Source organism: Chelon labrosus (assembly GCF_963514085.1).
Source record: "Chelon labrosus genome assembly, chromosome: 18".
NCBI classification, from domain to species: domain Eukaryota; kingdom Metazoa; phylum Chordata; class Actinopteri; order Mugiliformes; family Mugilidae; genus Chelon; species Chelon labrosus.
This window is the reverse complement of record NC_140351.1, coordinates 3,951,389-3,967,862: the sequence shown is the minus strand read 5'-3', so window position 1 is coordinate 3,967,862 and position 16,474 is coordinate 3,951,389. Positions and strand designations below refer to the sequence as shown.

Genomic DNA, 16,474 nt, shown 5'->3' with positions numbered 1-16,474 from the left:
GTTGACATTTCTGTACAAAGATTTCTTGTTACTTGTACCCGATCAGCCACAACATTATGACCACAGACAGGAGAAGTTAATGACATTTAAACCATCTTGTGACAGTTCAACGTTCTGCTGGGAAACTTCCGGACCTGGCATTCATTGGTGTGGATGCTACTCAGACATGTAGCACCCACCTAGACCAGACCAGGCACCCCCAACCCATAGCAATGACACTCCTTGATGGCAGCAGCCATCCCCAGCAGGATGCAGCCACAAAAACGGTTTAAGAACAACTCAAGAAACAAGAAGAACGGCTGAAGGTGTTGACCTGGCCTCCAAATTCACTAGATCCCAAACTGATCAAGTATCTGTGGGATGATCCACAGAGGCCCCTCCTGTCAAAGAAGGCCCCCCCCCCCCAGTAACAACATTGTGTTGCCAGACACCACAGGACACCCTCAGAAGGCCCATGTCCATTCTCTGATGAGTCACCACAAGGGAGACCTTCGCAATATTAGGAAGGTGGTCATAATTTTATGACTGGTCGGTGTATGTGCAGTCATTTGATGGACTGATGACTTGTTAAATTAAAAGATCAGTATCAGATTGGGAAAACTCCCCTAAAACCCCCCTTAAACCGAATCTTGACAGGTTATAACCCTCAAAAAGTCGCAGGGCCCACAGAGAACATCATGGCCGCCCAACGTTGGCATTCCGCTGAAGATGTTCGGCTCCAACAGTTTAATAAAACCACCATGGAAAGGACGCGACCTCAAAGTAAAAAAAATAGTCGTTTTTGGTGAGCTAATCATTCACGACAGAAATAAATAAAAAGCAGGATTTCCCAGTGATGACAACGAGTTCAAACTAACCGGTGGTAGGAAACTTAGCGGCGGTGGTTCCTGTGATGCTCAAGAGCCAAAGAGAAGCATGAGCTGGCCGTGTCGTGGGAGTTTCTGTTATGAGTGTGAAAGCTGTATCAAATGCACAAAAAAGAAAAAAAAAAAAAAGTGTTTGCTGACTTGAGTGGTGTGACCTGCTTTCCATCATCAGCACTAAATATTGCTTGGATGGCAATTTTTCCAGTGTTCCAGTGAAAGCTTGTTTTCCTCTGTGTGGGTCCTAGTGATGCCACCTTAACGCCAACTCAAACGGCTTATTTTAATCGACCTCTGGGCTCAAATGACGGCATCAGACCCCCGTGACACAATTCAACACTATTTTTTCCTGTTGAACCGCCAATCGGGTTCTCTTGAGCAAGGCACTGCAATAAATAAAAAGTGAAAAGGGAAATTCTGTTTGCAGTCAACTTTCCCTGCATACGGGCCAAAGACGAGCGTGGGGCACGTTGACCTTTACAGCATCTTTTCGTAATGTGACAAAAAATAAAAAATAAAAAATAAAAAAATCAGACAGCTGCAGACAGTGAACATGATAAATTGCTGTATCTGGAAAGGAAAACCAAGAACACTCTCTGGAACACGCTGTACACCGCAGCGAGAGAGATTTCCAGTTTCGAGAAGACGGCTCTGACAGGAGGGGAATTTTCTCCTTCGCCTCCTTACAGAATCCATCCTTAAAAAGGTGTTTCATCTACAGTTCCACTTTGATCTTTACGTGAAACAACTGGGACAGACATTAGCGGTCATTCGGCCAGTTTTACTGAGACCCTTTCTGTAATCTAAATTCTTAAAAGCCACAGGAATTCGCAGACCTGAAAAATGTGCCAAAGACCTCATGTGGTTTCTGTCAAGCTTTCTAGAGTGGCTCATGTAGAGCAACATTTCAACGGCACAAAAACGTCCCTGCCAGCTCTGGCCAGCTCTGTCCTGTAGCTTCAACCTCTGACCTTTGACCTCAGAGTGAAAAAGATGTACACACATCAGCCACAACATTAAAACCACTGAAGAAGAAGAAGTAAATAACATCTTGCGATAATTCAATGTTCTGCTGAGAAACTTCTGGACCTGGCATTCATTGGTGTGGATGTTACTTAGACATGTAGCACCCACCTAGACTAGACCAGGCACCCCCACCCCACAATGACACTCCTTGATGGCAGCAGTCATCCCCAGCAGGATGCAGCCACAAAAAACGCTTTAGGAACAACATGAAGAACAGCACAAGGTGTTGACCTGGCCTCCAAATTCACTAGATCCCAAACTGATCAAGTATCCGTGGGATGATCCACAGAGGACCCTCCCCCCAAAGATCCCCCACTAACAACATCCTGTTGCCAGAGTCTGAACCTTTTTTTGAACCTTTTTGGATACATCCTGTAGCCAGACACCACAGGACACCCTCAGAAGGCCCATGTCCATTCTCTGATGAGACACCACGAGGGAGACCTGCACAATATTAGGAAGGTGGTCATAATGTTATGCCTGACTGGTGTACTGTTGCACGCAAAGGTTTGAGCACCTGTGGGCAAATAAGTGTAAAGTCATACATGCAGTTCCTGCAATGACTAAGAGGTAGTGACATGAGCGCAACACTGTGCAGCGTCCTCCGTCTATTAACTCGTTAGAACTTAAATGACTCTTCAGTCAGAACGAGATTGGGGAAAGGTTGTTTATGCATGCTCCGCCTTTGTCTTTGCCTGCGCAAAATTTCCTAAACCTTACGGAGCCGCTCTCACTAAATTAATGATGACAAAAGCAAAGCCCTATGAAAGATCTGCCAACTACAGAGAAAACATTGCTGAAATACCACAAACCTCTGCAACCACTGACAACAGCAGAAATGTTTTGAAACTGAAATATCTCTATATCAATCGAACAGGGACTTTATGAATCATAATCTTATCGATTCAGGAAATCAGTAGCGATACCCAGCCCCAGTTTGAGATTCTGTAACTCTAAAAATCGTGTCTAGAATCTCGTCTACAGCCCCTTAATTTCTGCTGCTGCTGCTGCTGCTGCATGTCTTGGCCCAGACGCTCACATAAACAAGATTTTTTTTTTAATCTCATTGAGACTTTCCTGGTAAAATAAGGAGCGTAATATTTTAGCTGTGCAGGTAGGCGGCGGCAGTAGGTGGTGGTGCTGTCCTCCAGGCAGGTTTGAAAACCGTCATCGAGAAAAGGGTAGGCGGTGGTAGGCCGGTTAGCTGGCGGCTTACGAGGGTCTTTTGGCTCATTGGGGGATCGTTGGGGGTGCACTGGCAGTTGGGTGTAAAATAGTGACAAAGCTTTAAATATTCCGCCTTAGCCTACTCCCACCTGGAATACATTAAGGTGCAGCTCAACCAGCCTATAAAAAGACTCCAGGAAGAGTGGCACGCAATACATACTAGTCTGTAGGCTATTGGAATATCTGAACTACCCACTGCTCTACAGAGGAAATTTCCGGGAAAAGGCGCCATCTGTTCTGACTCCGTTTGAGGTATTAACCAGAAAAGTGAGCTCGTGGTTGCAACATGGAAAGTCGTGTACGCAAAATGCTTGACGTTCAAGTGGTAATATTGGCTATCACCGCTGGTAGGAAACTGTCTGCGTCGAGAAGCCACAGAGGCTAACAGTTTGGCGAGCTAATGAGCAGGTGATGTAATGCAGGAAATATAAAGCCAATTATCATACATATATATATAATTACAAAAAAAAGCTGAATGACTACGGCTGGGTTCAAAGAATAGATTTTTCCAATTCAAAACGATCTTTATTTGAAAGATACGACATCGATTCATAAAATCCAGCTTCCTCTTGTTACAAGTCTCACTGCAATCTCTCGAGACAACAAATATCGTGAGACTCGGCAACAAGTTTAATCCACGTGTGAGGGCCGAGGCCCGGAAGCTGATTGGATTCACACAGTATGACGACAGGGAACAGATGCACAAATACCTGGAACTAATGACTAAACCAGTTCTGCGAAAATCTTTTTCACAACTGAGTCAACTTTTGAAACTGAAAATCTAAAAATGAACTGCATATGATTCACATATATTGAATCTAATTTAACCGGGGCCGTGAGAATCAGAATCGGTTCCGGAAATCGGTAGCGATAGCCAGACCAACACGTGACTCCACCATTTCTGAGGCCAGTAACACAATCAGTAGCATCAACGCTGCCCAAAATAGCAGAAGAAGAAGAAGAAGTCTTGTGAAAAATGGTAAACACGGTAACACACACATTTGGCATGATGCAATTAAGTTCCAGTACATACAGGTTCAAAATTGCTTGCAACAGCCTGACACAACCTGAGATATTAGACACATGTATGTCTAAGATGTCATAGGACACTGAAAATCATTAACATGCCCAAACCATGGACCCATTGGCACAACCTTGGTTTGCAGTAAGGATGTGCCGATAGGTTTCGAGCCAGATCTAGTAATTTCTAAAATGATTGGGTCTGTATCGAGCATGAACTAAGTCTGACACTTTTGTAGTTATTTATTTTTGGTCTGCCATAAACCAAAACCACATCCTTGTAGCGTCAAAACGACTTCTTCTTCTTCTTAAATTATTAAATTGTGCAGTGTGGATGTTTGGTGAGGTGGTAGTAGTTCATTATCGAAACAGAATCTATGGAATCTATGGAAAGGCTGCACCCAAACAACAACAAACACTGAACGTTTAAATGAAAAGAAAAGTTTCCTGGAGACAGCATCAAGGAGAAAAATCTTCCAGAGAGGGTTAGGGAGTTTATGGCAGTATTGGATGACCAGAACATTTCTAGAGTAGAGAACACAAGGTACCAGCTACCCTCTCCACACTACATTAAAGGGGAACTACTGTTTGTTTTTTTTACAACCTGGACCTCATTTCTAGCATAAAATACAGTCATTTGGAGTCGTTCGGACAATATTTAGATCCGAGTATATCCATATAATGGGAGTGACTGGGGCACCGAAACGCAGCTTCTGAGTCTGGAGTTACCTGTTATCTATTTGCGGACGTGCACCAGTTTGTTGTTCTTTGGCCATTCTCCTTTCAACGAGCTCCTCATCCGTATACTCTGGCTCAAAACGGTAAGGACGTCCATTATAAACAAAGTCGTCGTCCACAACCTCAGAATCGGCGCTCAGAGATGACGTCATTAAGGTCAGAGGTTAGTAGGTCAATCTACAGACCTCGGATGATGACAACAAGTAACTCTGGACTCAACGAGGAATAGCACTAGCGTATCATAACAAAATATTGGTGAAATGAACGAGTTTTGTGGCAGATAATGCGTTATTTAGAGGCTGCGTTTCGGTGCCCCATTCACTCCCATTATATGGATATACGCTGATCTAAATATCGTCCGAAGGACAACAAATGACACCAAAGTTATATGGGTTAGTAAATGATCACATTTTATGCTAGAAATAAGGTCCAGGTTGTAAAAAATGGTAGTTTGGTAGATTTATTGGACTGAATCCAGTCGACTCTAGGAGAAGACACCAGGGAAGACTTTAGGAATTTATTTATTTAAGATCAGATTGGGACTTGGATCGGCCGAGATCTGTATCAGATCAGGGTGCTGAAAGACTTATGTACATTACAGTTATTCAGAAAATGTGTCCACAGCAAAACTAAAATAATAAATAAATAAATAAATCCAGCTTCACAAACTCCCTGCTCTGTAGTTTCAGGGTTACTGCTCACACCTGCACAGGTACACAACCAGCTCTGTTGACATTCAGGACATGAGGCTGAGGACAGATGTGGGCTTGCACCCAGAGCAACGTAACTCGGTTCAAAGTCTGTTTACACGTCGTACAGCTGTGTTGTCGTGTCTTTGAACGCATCACACTGCAGGGAATCCTCTATCTGCGATGTTCAGCTGCAGGGTTAGCCGCAGGCCTGCTCTGCATTAGCTACACGCACACTGCATGACACCTCGCTGACACCTCACCTACACCTTTTTATTGGAGATGCACGTGTGCACATAAAAACCCCTACTTCTGTGAAGGCTGTTGTTGGAGTTTGAAGACACATATATATATTATTCGTAGTGTAAATCCAGAGCTGCAAGTGCAGAGGCTACCGTGGTTAAAGCACTGCAAGAGGCGAGCACCGCGCCTGGAGCCCCGGTTTGTCCGCCTAAAAGCAGCGGGGGGAGGGTGGAAACCGTGAATTAACTTTAAACATGTCTCACCTGGATCCCCAGTTATGTGGAGGGAGCGCCTTCAAACTACACACGGGCTCATTTTTCTTAAAAACCTGGTAAAACCGTCGATCCTCATAACTGTTTCTCTCCAGCCATTTTGAGCCAAACCGTCGACCTTGATCCGGAGAGGGGTGGAGACTAATAACCGAGTTATTAACAATTAAATTATCTGTCATTTTACTTCAAATACAATTCCCTCAAAGTCACATATAAGCTTTTATTTTAATATCAAGTCACGTATATGTGTTTTAAGCGAGTAAAATACACATTAATACAACCGTTGTTTCCTCAAACACCCCTTTTAAAGCAGCAATGGTACGGTCCGACGAATTCCGGGGACCTACTTTGCTGTGCTCTGTGAAGGCAGCCAATCAGAGGCCGTGTAGTAACCTGTAGCTGCAACACACACACACACACACACACACACACACAGAGAGAGCTGTCACTGTCAGAGCATCCAGATATCAGAGCAGAGCAGGTCAAAGGTTACGTTAGGACACTCTCACAGCAACACAACCTCACTGTGACACTGCACGCACACAGTTTTAATGCATAAATGTAAGAATAATAGAAATAAGGAGTGGTGGAATAAGGTATTTGCCCTTTAATATGAGAAAAAGCTGCAAAATGATGTTAAAAACAACTTATTAGTTTAATCAAATACACAGATTTAAAATTTTCTGCACAAATATAAGTGTGCACATTATGAGGTGCTGCTTAGCTTGTTATCTTCCCAGTCTGCTTCCCTAGTGCCGGATAAATAAAGGCTCATCTTATGCTTTCTGTGACACTTTCCCCAAGTTTGCAAAGAAAATCTGCAAAGATCAACGTTAGATTGACATTAGAATTACAAATATCTAACAGAAAGTCTGCTAACTCCAGTTTTTTAGGAGTTGCATTATGGGAAATGTAGGATATAGCATGTTTTTAAGCAAGAGTTTATTAAAGTGTTAAACATACTCATTACAGAGGCAGATTCACCCCATTCATGTGACTTACTCTGTGCTATATTAGCTAGATTAGGTTAGATTAGATTCCACTTTGTTGTCATTACACATGTACAGGTACAGAGCAACAAAATGCAGTTTAGCATCTAACCAGAAGTGCAATAGGCAGTATGGTGTGTTTAGTGTTTTGGATTTGTATCAGTGTATCTGTATTTTATGCAAATATTGCAACGGCCCTAGTCTCACATAGAACTCTGCGGCGCTCTGTTGGTGTTGCAGTGTGATTCAAGTTCTCAAGTTTGTATTTCATGAAGCCAATCACAATGGTTTTTGGTCGAGCTAAGCCCAAGGTGCAGTGATTGGTGGTCCAAGAAGGAAAATTCATTTGGCGGAAGGAACATTTGCACAGAGAGAGGCGATTAAAATGGTTAATTAACTCAAAGACGACGGATGTAATTTGATAGCTGGCGACCTAGAGGTGAAGCCGGTCTGTACTTTAGCTCTTGAGGACAAAGAAGCTCACTGGCCAAGCAAATAATCTCAGATTGACATTGTCCGTGTCAGAAAACAGATCGCGTAGAGCTGCTTGCAGGCATGATCTACTTTTATTAAAGCTTTATTTGTGTGTATACATTGCTCAAAGGCAACTGTAGAGGGTTGCGGGGTGGCCTGGAGCCTATCCCAGCTGTCATTGGGGCGAGAGGTGGGGTCCACCCTGGACAGGTCTCCAGTCTATCACAGGGCTAACACAGAGAGACAGACAACCATTCACACTCACACCTACTGTACGGTCCACCAATGTCTTCGGACGGCGGGAGGAAGCCAGGATTCAAACCCAGAACCTTCTTGCTGTGAGGCATCAGTTCTAACCAATTAAATATTTACGCAAATCCAAGAGCAGCACGTGTTGTGTGTTTGTGTTTGTGTTTGAGCAGCTACTTTAAACCAGCGAAGCCCTAAAACCCAAGACGTATGAAAACGGTTCAGACTCTGGGAAATGGTTGAAACCGCTGCTGCCGTTGCTATGGTCACCATTACTTCTCTTATTGACAAAAAACCCGCTGAAACTACCGCAGCCAAACATTCCCACGGAAACCAGGTTCTTGGTGCAACTAATTATTTAGTTCCTGCTGTAAAAAACAAAAAACAAAATAAAAAATCCACTTAGAGTCCTTGATAACAATATTTCAACACTATTTGTGTTTGTTTATGCTCCGGGCCGCTTTAGGCATCCTAATTAAGTCCATACTAATTGCTGCATGACATTATGAGTCAGATTTGACACAAATGCATAACCATGAACACGTTTAGATTTAGATATACATGTAAATTGACACACACCAACACAACCTTTCTGCTGGTGTTTCACACCGTGTTCTTGGTGCAACGAAGCATGGTGTTGTTAGTTTTGCAATTTGAGTCACCTGGGGCTACGCGTGTCCTGTTCTGTTAACCACCGTCACACGCCACAGTCTATGGTCTGTGGCAGGTGGCGACGCTCACGCCCGGGTGTATTTGTGTGTGCGTGGATGACAGACTGACAGATAGACAGAGACAGAAAAAGATGCATTCGGTTAGTCCGGGCAAGCAAGATTTCTCTGTCTTTTTCTGTCCCCCCCCCCCGTTTGTCTTCACACACTGAGAGGTAATAGCAGAAGCTCTGAGAACAAAGTGTGTGTAATCAGGAACTTCAGTACAGGTGTTGTCACTGCTGCTGCGTCTCTGAAAGCTCCTGTTTCATGCTGATAGGGCTCGGCAAGTAATATCAATATTTCTCATCTCACAAAACAGGATATGAAAGAGAGCTGCCTTCTTTTATTTTTTTTTTCTGCAGCCCTCGGTGAAACGCCGCCGTGGTGCCACTCTGGAGCGTTTTCTGCCTCGTGTTTGTGACGCTTGATTAAATCCTCAGGTATCGCTCTGAAACATGTGATTAAACATCCAAAATGACGATCTGTCCTTTAGCAGCGTGTGTGTGTGTGTGTGTGGGTGTGTGTGTGTGTGTGTGTGTGTGTGTGTGTGGTTGAAGGACTGAGCTCATGCGCAGTACATACACCGATCAGCCACAACATTAAAACCACTGACAGGAGAAGTAAATAACACTGACCATCTTGTGACAGTTCATTGTTCTGCTGGGAAACGTTCGGACCTGGATGTTACTTAGACATGTAGCACCCACCTAGACCAGACCAGGCACCCCCACCCCATAGCAATGACACTCCTTGATGGCAGCAGCCATTCCCAGCAGGATTCAATCACAAAAATGGTTTAGGAACAACTACAAAAAAACAAAAACATGAAGAACAGCACAAGGTGTTGACCTGGCCTCCAAATTCACTAGATCCCAAACTGATCAACTATCTGTGGGATGATCCACAGAGGCCCCTCCCCTCAAAGGCCCCCCATTAACAATATCCTGTTGCCAGACACCACAGGACACCCTCAAAAGGCCCATGTCCATTCTTTAAAGAGTCACAACTGTTTTGGAGGCACAAGGAAGACCTACACAATATTAGGAAGGTGGTCATAATGTTATAGCTGATTGGTGTATATACACAAAGATGTTACTTAGACATGTAGCACCCACCTAGACCAGACCAGGCACCCCCACTCCCCCATAGCAATGACACTCTTTGATGGCAGCAGCAGGATGCAGCCACAAAAACACTTTAGGAACGACTAAAAAAAAACATGAAGAACAGCACAAGGTGTTGACCTGGCCTCCAAATTCACTAGATCCCAAACTGATCAAGTATCTGTGGGACGATCCACAGAGGCCCCTCCCCTCAAAGACCCTCCCACTAATAACACTGTGTTAAGAGACACCACAGGAAACCCTCAAAAGTCCCATGTAGATTCTCTGATGAGTCACCACAAAGAAGATCTACAAATGCCAGGAAAGTGGTCATAATGTTATGCCTGATCGGTGTACATACCCAAAGAGCTTTTTAAACAACACATAGAGGTTTTAACTCTAGAAAAAAAAGTAGTTGTGGCATCCCTACTTTGTGATCAATACCAGGATCTTTAGCTCGGGGCCAAATAGAATTAAGAATTGCTTTAGGATAATGACAGTATCGACCAGGGCTCAGCAGAGCGTTTCAAGCCGTGGCAGGTTAATTCCCTTCTATGAAGGTGTACAGGGAGCCAGACTGAGTCAGGTTTGACGGTCAAAGTAATTCTCTCCAGCGTGGCAGAGCTGCTGTATCTCCGCGCGCAGCGACTACTTTCTCCCCCGTACCACGCAGCCATCTGAAAACCACTGAGAAAAGATTTATGACATAATCTTTGGAAGGTGAGACGCCGCAGAGCCTCGGTGCCATCGGAGAAGTGAAGAAAATTTGGCAACGGCCCGCACTTACATTCAGACCGCGGTAGTAAAACATCAGCAACTGCGAGGTTATGGAATAATTGCACCTCCACCGCTGGCATGTGTCTATATCTGCAAAGCCACAAGTCCTGAGGCGAGTCATGGATGACATGTCATGAATTACAGGTCAGAGTGAGTTATAGCCAGATCAGCCTACAAAGCATTACGGCTGACATGGTAATACAGCTTAATAACACAATTACAGTTGAGAAAAATGGCTAGGCAAACAATCATAGGAAAGAATTAGCCCTTTATGCAACATCCAGTTCCTCCAAGGACACAGGAACTCTGGCAAAATACAAAAACGAGACGTATAAGTTCTCCCTCTTCTTTTCCAGGTGATGTATTTTTTAAAGCGAGCTCCTTCTGAGTGAGCATTCCTTGTTGCATATTCCCTCTGTGAATAAAAGTAATTTACCTTGCTCATTATGTGAGACATTGAGGTGTTTTGATGTTTGGAGATGAAATATTCATTTTCTTTTTTTTTTTAAGTTGGCTTAATTATGTATGTGTCCACTGTCAAGTTGGAAACTGCTGCTCCTGTGAGGGATGTTTCAAGCGTACCTTTTTATTTTATTATTTTGCCATTGGCGCAGAATACATTACCTCCTTATTACCGGGACTGCCTCGCTCGTATGCAACCTTATGGAAATATTAAATGAAGAGGCTGCACACCTCAGTGGACGCACTGAATAAGCATGAGCGTGATTCATAACGTGAAGGTTGGGCTGATTGTCGTCTTTTGACTCACGCACCACGTCATTTGTTGTTTCAGCTCAGGCTTTAATGTCGCGGAGAGACAAAGAGGACGTACCTGCGCTTTTGTGTTTGTAGTATTTATTTTAAAGTCGTCGCCGATAAGACGATTCTCCAAATTACGAGCAGATGCTTAGAGATGCCTTAGGTGTAATTGGCCTTGGATTTATTAAAGTCACATCCCGGTGTGTGTGGCCTTGAGTTCGTGTTACACGCCAGCGTGTCAAGCTTGGGGGGGATTTTTCTAAGGGGCCACATCAAAGAATCAGGTCAACATTTTTGAGGACATACTCAAAATGGGGTTGAGATGTGAGCGTGCCGCACGTTTGTGATGTAAATGTAAAGGTGTGGCTTCAACTTGAGCTGGAAATGGGGGAGACAGCTAAACACCCAAACTGACATGATGAAATTGTAGTTTCTGTTTGGATCAAACGAACAAGAGGTCAGTGAATGAGCTTTAGAGATGACGGTAGGCTAATACAGTCGCCCTCAAACTGTGCTACCACAGCTGTTCCTCCTTGTTTCTGGCAGATTGTTGAGCTAAGCTAACGCCCTGCTAGCTCCAGCTAGCAATGTGACGGTGGTTTAATCCAGGAAGCATTGAAAACACCAAAACTGAAATGCTGTAAATTTAGGTAGAATGTTGTCGGTATGTTTTTAGCTTTAATACCTAGTCATAATAATACAATGCCTTTTAGCTTTAAAACATAAAATAGATAGATAGATAGATAGATAGATAGATAGATAGATAGATAGAAAGATAGATAGCATGGTATTTACTCAATGTGTCTGCAAACTTTTAAGCTAGCTAGATAGCCTCCAAGATAGCTGTTTCCCTCCATTCATGCTAATCGCGCCTGGAGTTGAGCTCCATACTATAGTTTGATAATCTAAAGAATATTTTTTATGTTATTGCAGAGAGAATTAGATGATTACTGTGAGTTAAACATGAAGCTAGTTAGCTTAGCTTAGCTTACTGGGTAGCTTGGAAACGGGGAAGGTGCAGCCTGTCTTTCAACAAAGGTTAAAAGGTCTCTTTGTAAAGCTCAGTAGTCAGTAGTCCATCCAGTTTCTATATAACCGTTTATCCTTAGAGGATCGTGGGGGAGTTGGTTATCTTAGTTATCTTAACTGACATTGGGTGAGAGACGGTTATTCGTACATTTTGCAGGTGTGGCTTACACCTGGGCTGGAAATGGGGGAGACAGCTAAAACACCCAAACTGACATGATGAAATTCTAGTTTCTGTTTGGATCAAACGAACAGGAGGTCAGTGAATGAGCTTTAGAGATGACGCTAGGCTAATTCAGTCGCCCCCAAACTGTGCTACCGCAGCTGTTTCTCCTTGTTTCTGGCAGATTGTTGAGATAAGCTAACTCCCTGCTAGCTCCAGCAGGGAGAAAACAGCAAAACTGAAATGTTGTCGGGATGTTTTTAACTTTAATACCTAGCCATAATAATACCACGCCTTTTCGATTTAAAACATAAAATGTGACGTCGTGGAACAACTAGCTTCTACCGCCCTGCAAAAACATAGATAGATAGGTATCTTCAAACGTTTGAGCTAGCTAGCTAGCCTCCAAGCTAGCTGTTTCCCCCCCATTCATGCTAATTGCATCTGGATGTGAGCTCCATTCTATAGTTTGATAATCTAAAGAATATTTTTTAGGTCATTGCAGAGTGAATTAGATGATTTCTGTGTTAAACATGAAGCTAGTTAGCTTAGCTTAGCTTACTGGATAGCCTTGAAACGGGGAAGATGCAGCCTGTCTTTCAACAAAGGTTAAAAAGTCTCTTTGTAAAGCTCAGTAATTAACTCCATTTTGTACTTTTTAACCTTAAAAAGACAGAAATATCGTTAGCCTCGTAGCATAACTGCCTAAATCATATTTTAACGTTTTTGTAAAACAACCAAAAACACAAGTTTTAGCAAGCATATTGGTATTTTTTATTGATATTGTAACAGTGGCCAAAAAACTTAGACAATTATGCTATGAGGCTAACGATATTATTCAACCACCCATCCAGTTTCTATATAACTGTTTATCCTTAGAGGGTCGTGGGGGGGTTGGAAAGTATCTTCACTGACACGGGACGAGACGGTTATTCGTATGTTTTGCAGAAACTTCATGGGTATGATGGGCAGATGGTGGATCAAGAGAGAGGTACAGATTCCTGTTGTTGGACTATCTGGCTGTGATCAGAGCGCGTGTCCTTGCATAAGGTTTTCCAACAGCGTAACCCTCGGCCTGGCTTTGCTGCTCCTCCTTCTCCTTCCAAAGCATTGAAGTCGAGGCCTCCTCTGTCTTTCCAGAGCTGTAAAACATGCAAATGAAACACCAGTCAATCTCACTTTCAGTTTTGTCCAGATGTCACATTGAGTTTTTTTTTTTTTTCGATGCTCTCCACATGTTTCCAATGAGGGACTTTTGCTGCGCGCCTGGCTTACACCTCTGGGGTGAGTGCTCGAGAGGCGATCGAGGTGAAGAGGTAGTGGGTGAACTACATGTGCTTAAATCTGCACATGTGTGAGCACACCTACGAGGAGGAAATGCTCAGCAGTGAGAAAGGGCTTTTGTCATTTAAATATAAGATCGGGGCTTGACAATCAATAAACACACTTCCTCTAAAAAAAGCCTGCATCATGAGCTTTACACCACAGCCTATACATAATACTGTCCCTTTAAAGGACTGCCAGAAAAAAGCTCAGTGTTTAACCAAAGCTTCCATTGCATTAATTTCCATAATATAACTCCACGTCTTAAAACGCTTCCGAGTAGAAACTGCACCCACTGCTGAGTGTATCCCCCCGTCCGCCCGCCCGCCCGCCCTCCCCTCTTGTCCTAAACACTCAATTACAAACACTAAATGAGTGCTATCTCTGTGCATGTTTATTTCCAAAGCCGGCGCTGGTTGTTATGTTATTATTGCAGTCATTTCCTGTGCTGGAATTTCATTTTGGGGCTCCCCTCTCGCTCCTAAAACTCGCTCGCAGCCCGTCACCCTTTCAGCACCTCTAGCTGGTTCTTGTAAAGGTGTGGGTGGCCGAGGTTGGACCCTGAAGTGGTTGCACGGACGCTGAGCTGTGAAATTACATTAAGCCGCCAGCCCAGGGCCCACGGCAATCCTCCCCTTTAATGAAAACTGTTTCACGGCGCGGGGCTGCTCGGAGCACCGGAGACAATCTGTTTGACAACCGGGGCTTAATATGGAGAGGTTGAGTAAAGGGACACCATGGTAATTGCTGGCAGTTTGGATGTTCATTTATAGAGCTCCGTTAGCTATTCATGTGCAGAGAGAGAAATGTTCTGATGTTCTGTGAGTGTGTGTGTGGGAAAGGAGTAGGTGTGCGGTATTCATATTCATCCAGCGAAAAAACAGCAGTGGTCTATCACAGATTGAAGCATGAGCACGTACACAAACACAAACCACCCACGCGCCGTTCACTCATAAAGCTTAAACCATTGTACCCGAACAGCTACGTCGTCTCTGATGTGTTTCCTTGTAATGGAAAGGTGACGTATAGATTTATATCATTAGCTACTGGAATGACGAGCAATAACTGGGTACACAAAGGTCACGCAATAAAAAAAAAGAGAAGACGAGCAGGAAAAAAGCGGCCCTTTAAGAACGTATAGATTTAAAACCAAAATCAATTAATGTTTTTGTGAAAACAAGGTTTAAAACAACTGTAATAGCTAAATACGTCCTTGTTGATCATGATTCCGGCGAGACTTTACGTGCAATTCATGCAGAATCTTTGCACTTCCTTCTATTTTGAATGTTTTAAATTGTTCTTATTTATTGCACCCCAAATTCCTTGCATGTCAGGATTCAAGATTCAAGATTCAAGATGTTTGTTGTCTTAAAAACAGCAGTTTAGACAATGAAATTCTTACTTTGCTCCTGTCTCCTCAACTAACAAGAGTACATAAACAGAATAAAACCACAATCAACACGATTCTCTGCAGCTTCTCTCTCTCTCCTCTTTCCTGTTTCGTCTTTTGTCTCCATGCGCCTTCCCTCACTGGTTTCACCCATGTGTCTTCCCCCTTGTCCCGTGTTCCACGTTTGTCTCTTGATTCCCTCGAAGCTCAGAGTTCCCAGCCAGAGTTTCCTTTCTGTCCATAAACGTGATTTACTAGTCGTTCCCCAGGTCGCCGGTACTTTTTTCACTCGTTCAGTTTTTTTTTTTTGGGGGGGGGATTATTCTGAATCACCTCTGAATCATTAAATGGCATTTTATAGTTTCATCCAGTCTTGCGTTTGGTTCCTACCGCCGTGCTACACATCATAACGGTTTGTGTGGGTGTTAACCCTTTGAACGGCGGCTGTGCGCGTCTATTTATAGTGAAAAACCTCAAAAAAAAAAACTCTTCTGTACGCAACTCAACCTCACAAGGATGATACTGACTCCATGTCTGACGTGTTTTTTTGTTTTTACATCGACCCCCCACAACATTATGACCACTGACATGAGACGTGAATAACATTTAAACCATTTTGTGACAATCGATTGTTCTGCTGGGAAACTTCTGGACCTGGCATTCATTGGTGTGGATGTTACTTAGACATGTAGCACCCACCTAGACCAGACCAGGCACCCCCATCCCATAGCAATGACACTCCTTGATGGCAGCAGCCATCCCCAGCAGGATGCAGCCACAAAAACACTTTAGGAGCAACGAAAAGCACAAGGTGTTGACCTGGCCTCCAAATTCACTAGATCCCAAACTGATCAAGTGTCTGTGGGATGATCCACAGAGGCCCCTCCCCTCAAAGCAACCCCCAGCCCCCCCCCACACACAATAATGTGTCAGTGTGGAGATTTCACCCATGTCAGTAACAAATGTGAACAAATGTCCCCATTACGCTGCAAAAACCACGGTGTGAAGAGTCATGAGTAGTTCAACAGGAAGTGGTTCCAGTGAAATGTCATTGTTTCACTGAGTAACTACCTGCCTGCATGGGTGTGGGCATGCTAACCTTCGTCAGTTTAACAATCCAGAAGCAACGTCCATGTGCATTTTAACTTCCATGCAGGTGAGACGCGTAAAAGTCTGCAAAACGCATCTGCTCTTCACGGCTTGGTTAATAACATCATCTCGTCACTGCAGTACACCTCGATTCACACGTACTATTTCACCACAGAGTAATTTTAAACGTGAGAGAATCTGCTTCCAAAAATAACGTCTTGATAGACCGAGTTTGACGTTTTAACACAGAGAGAGAGAGCCCGAGCGCCGTTCCAGCCGCAAGGACAGGCCGACAGTAAAACGCAACAAAAGCTCCAATAAATACAGTATAAATTTAAACCGGG

The 16,474-nt window shown here is 43.6% G+C and overlaps 1 protein-coding gene across 2 annotated transcripts in view; it reads right to left on the bottom strand.

Moving 5' to 3' along the window:
• The window catches only part of znf438 (zinc finger protein 438), a 53,340-nt gene extending 47,102 nt beyond the window's left edge, over window positions 1–6,238 (bottom strand). For both annotated transcript variants that reach the window (XR_014699600.1, XM_084566505.1), the window contains exon 1: window positions 6,070–6,238. The gene's annotated coding sequence lies outside the window, so the exon portion shown is untranslated. The remainder of the gene's footprint in view (window positions 1–6,069) is intronic.
• Window positions 6,239–16,474: the final 10,236 nt, after the last annotated feature.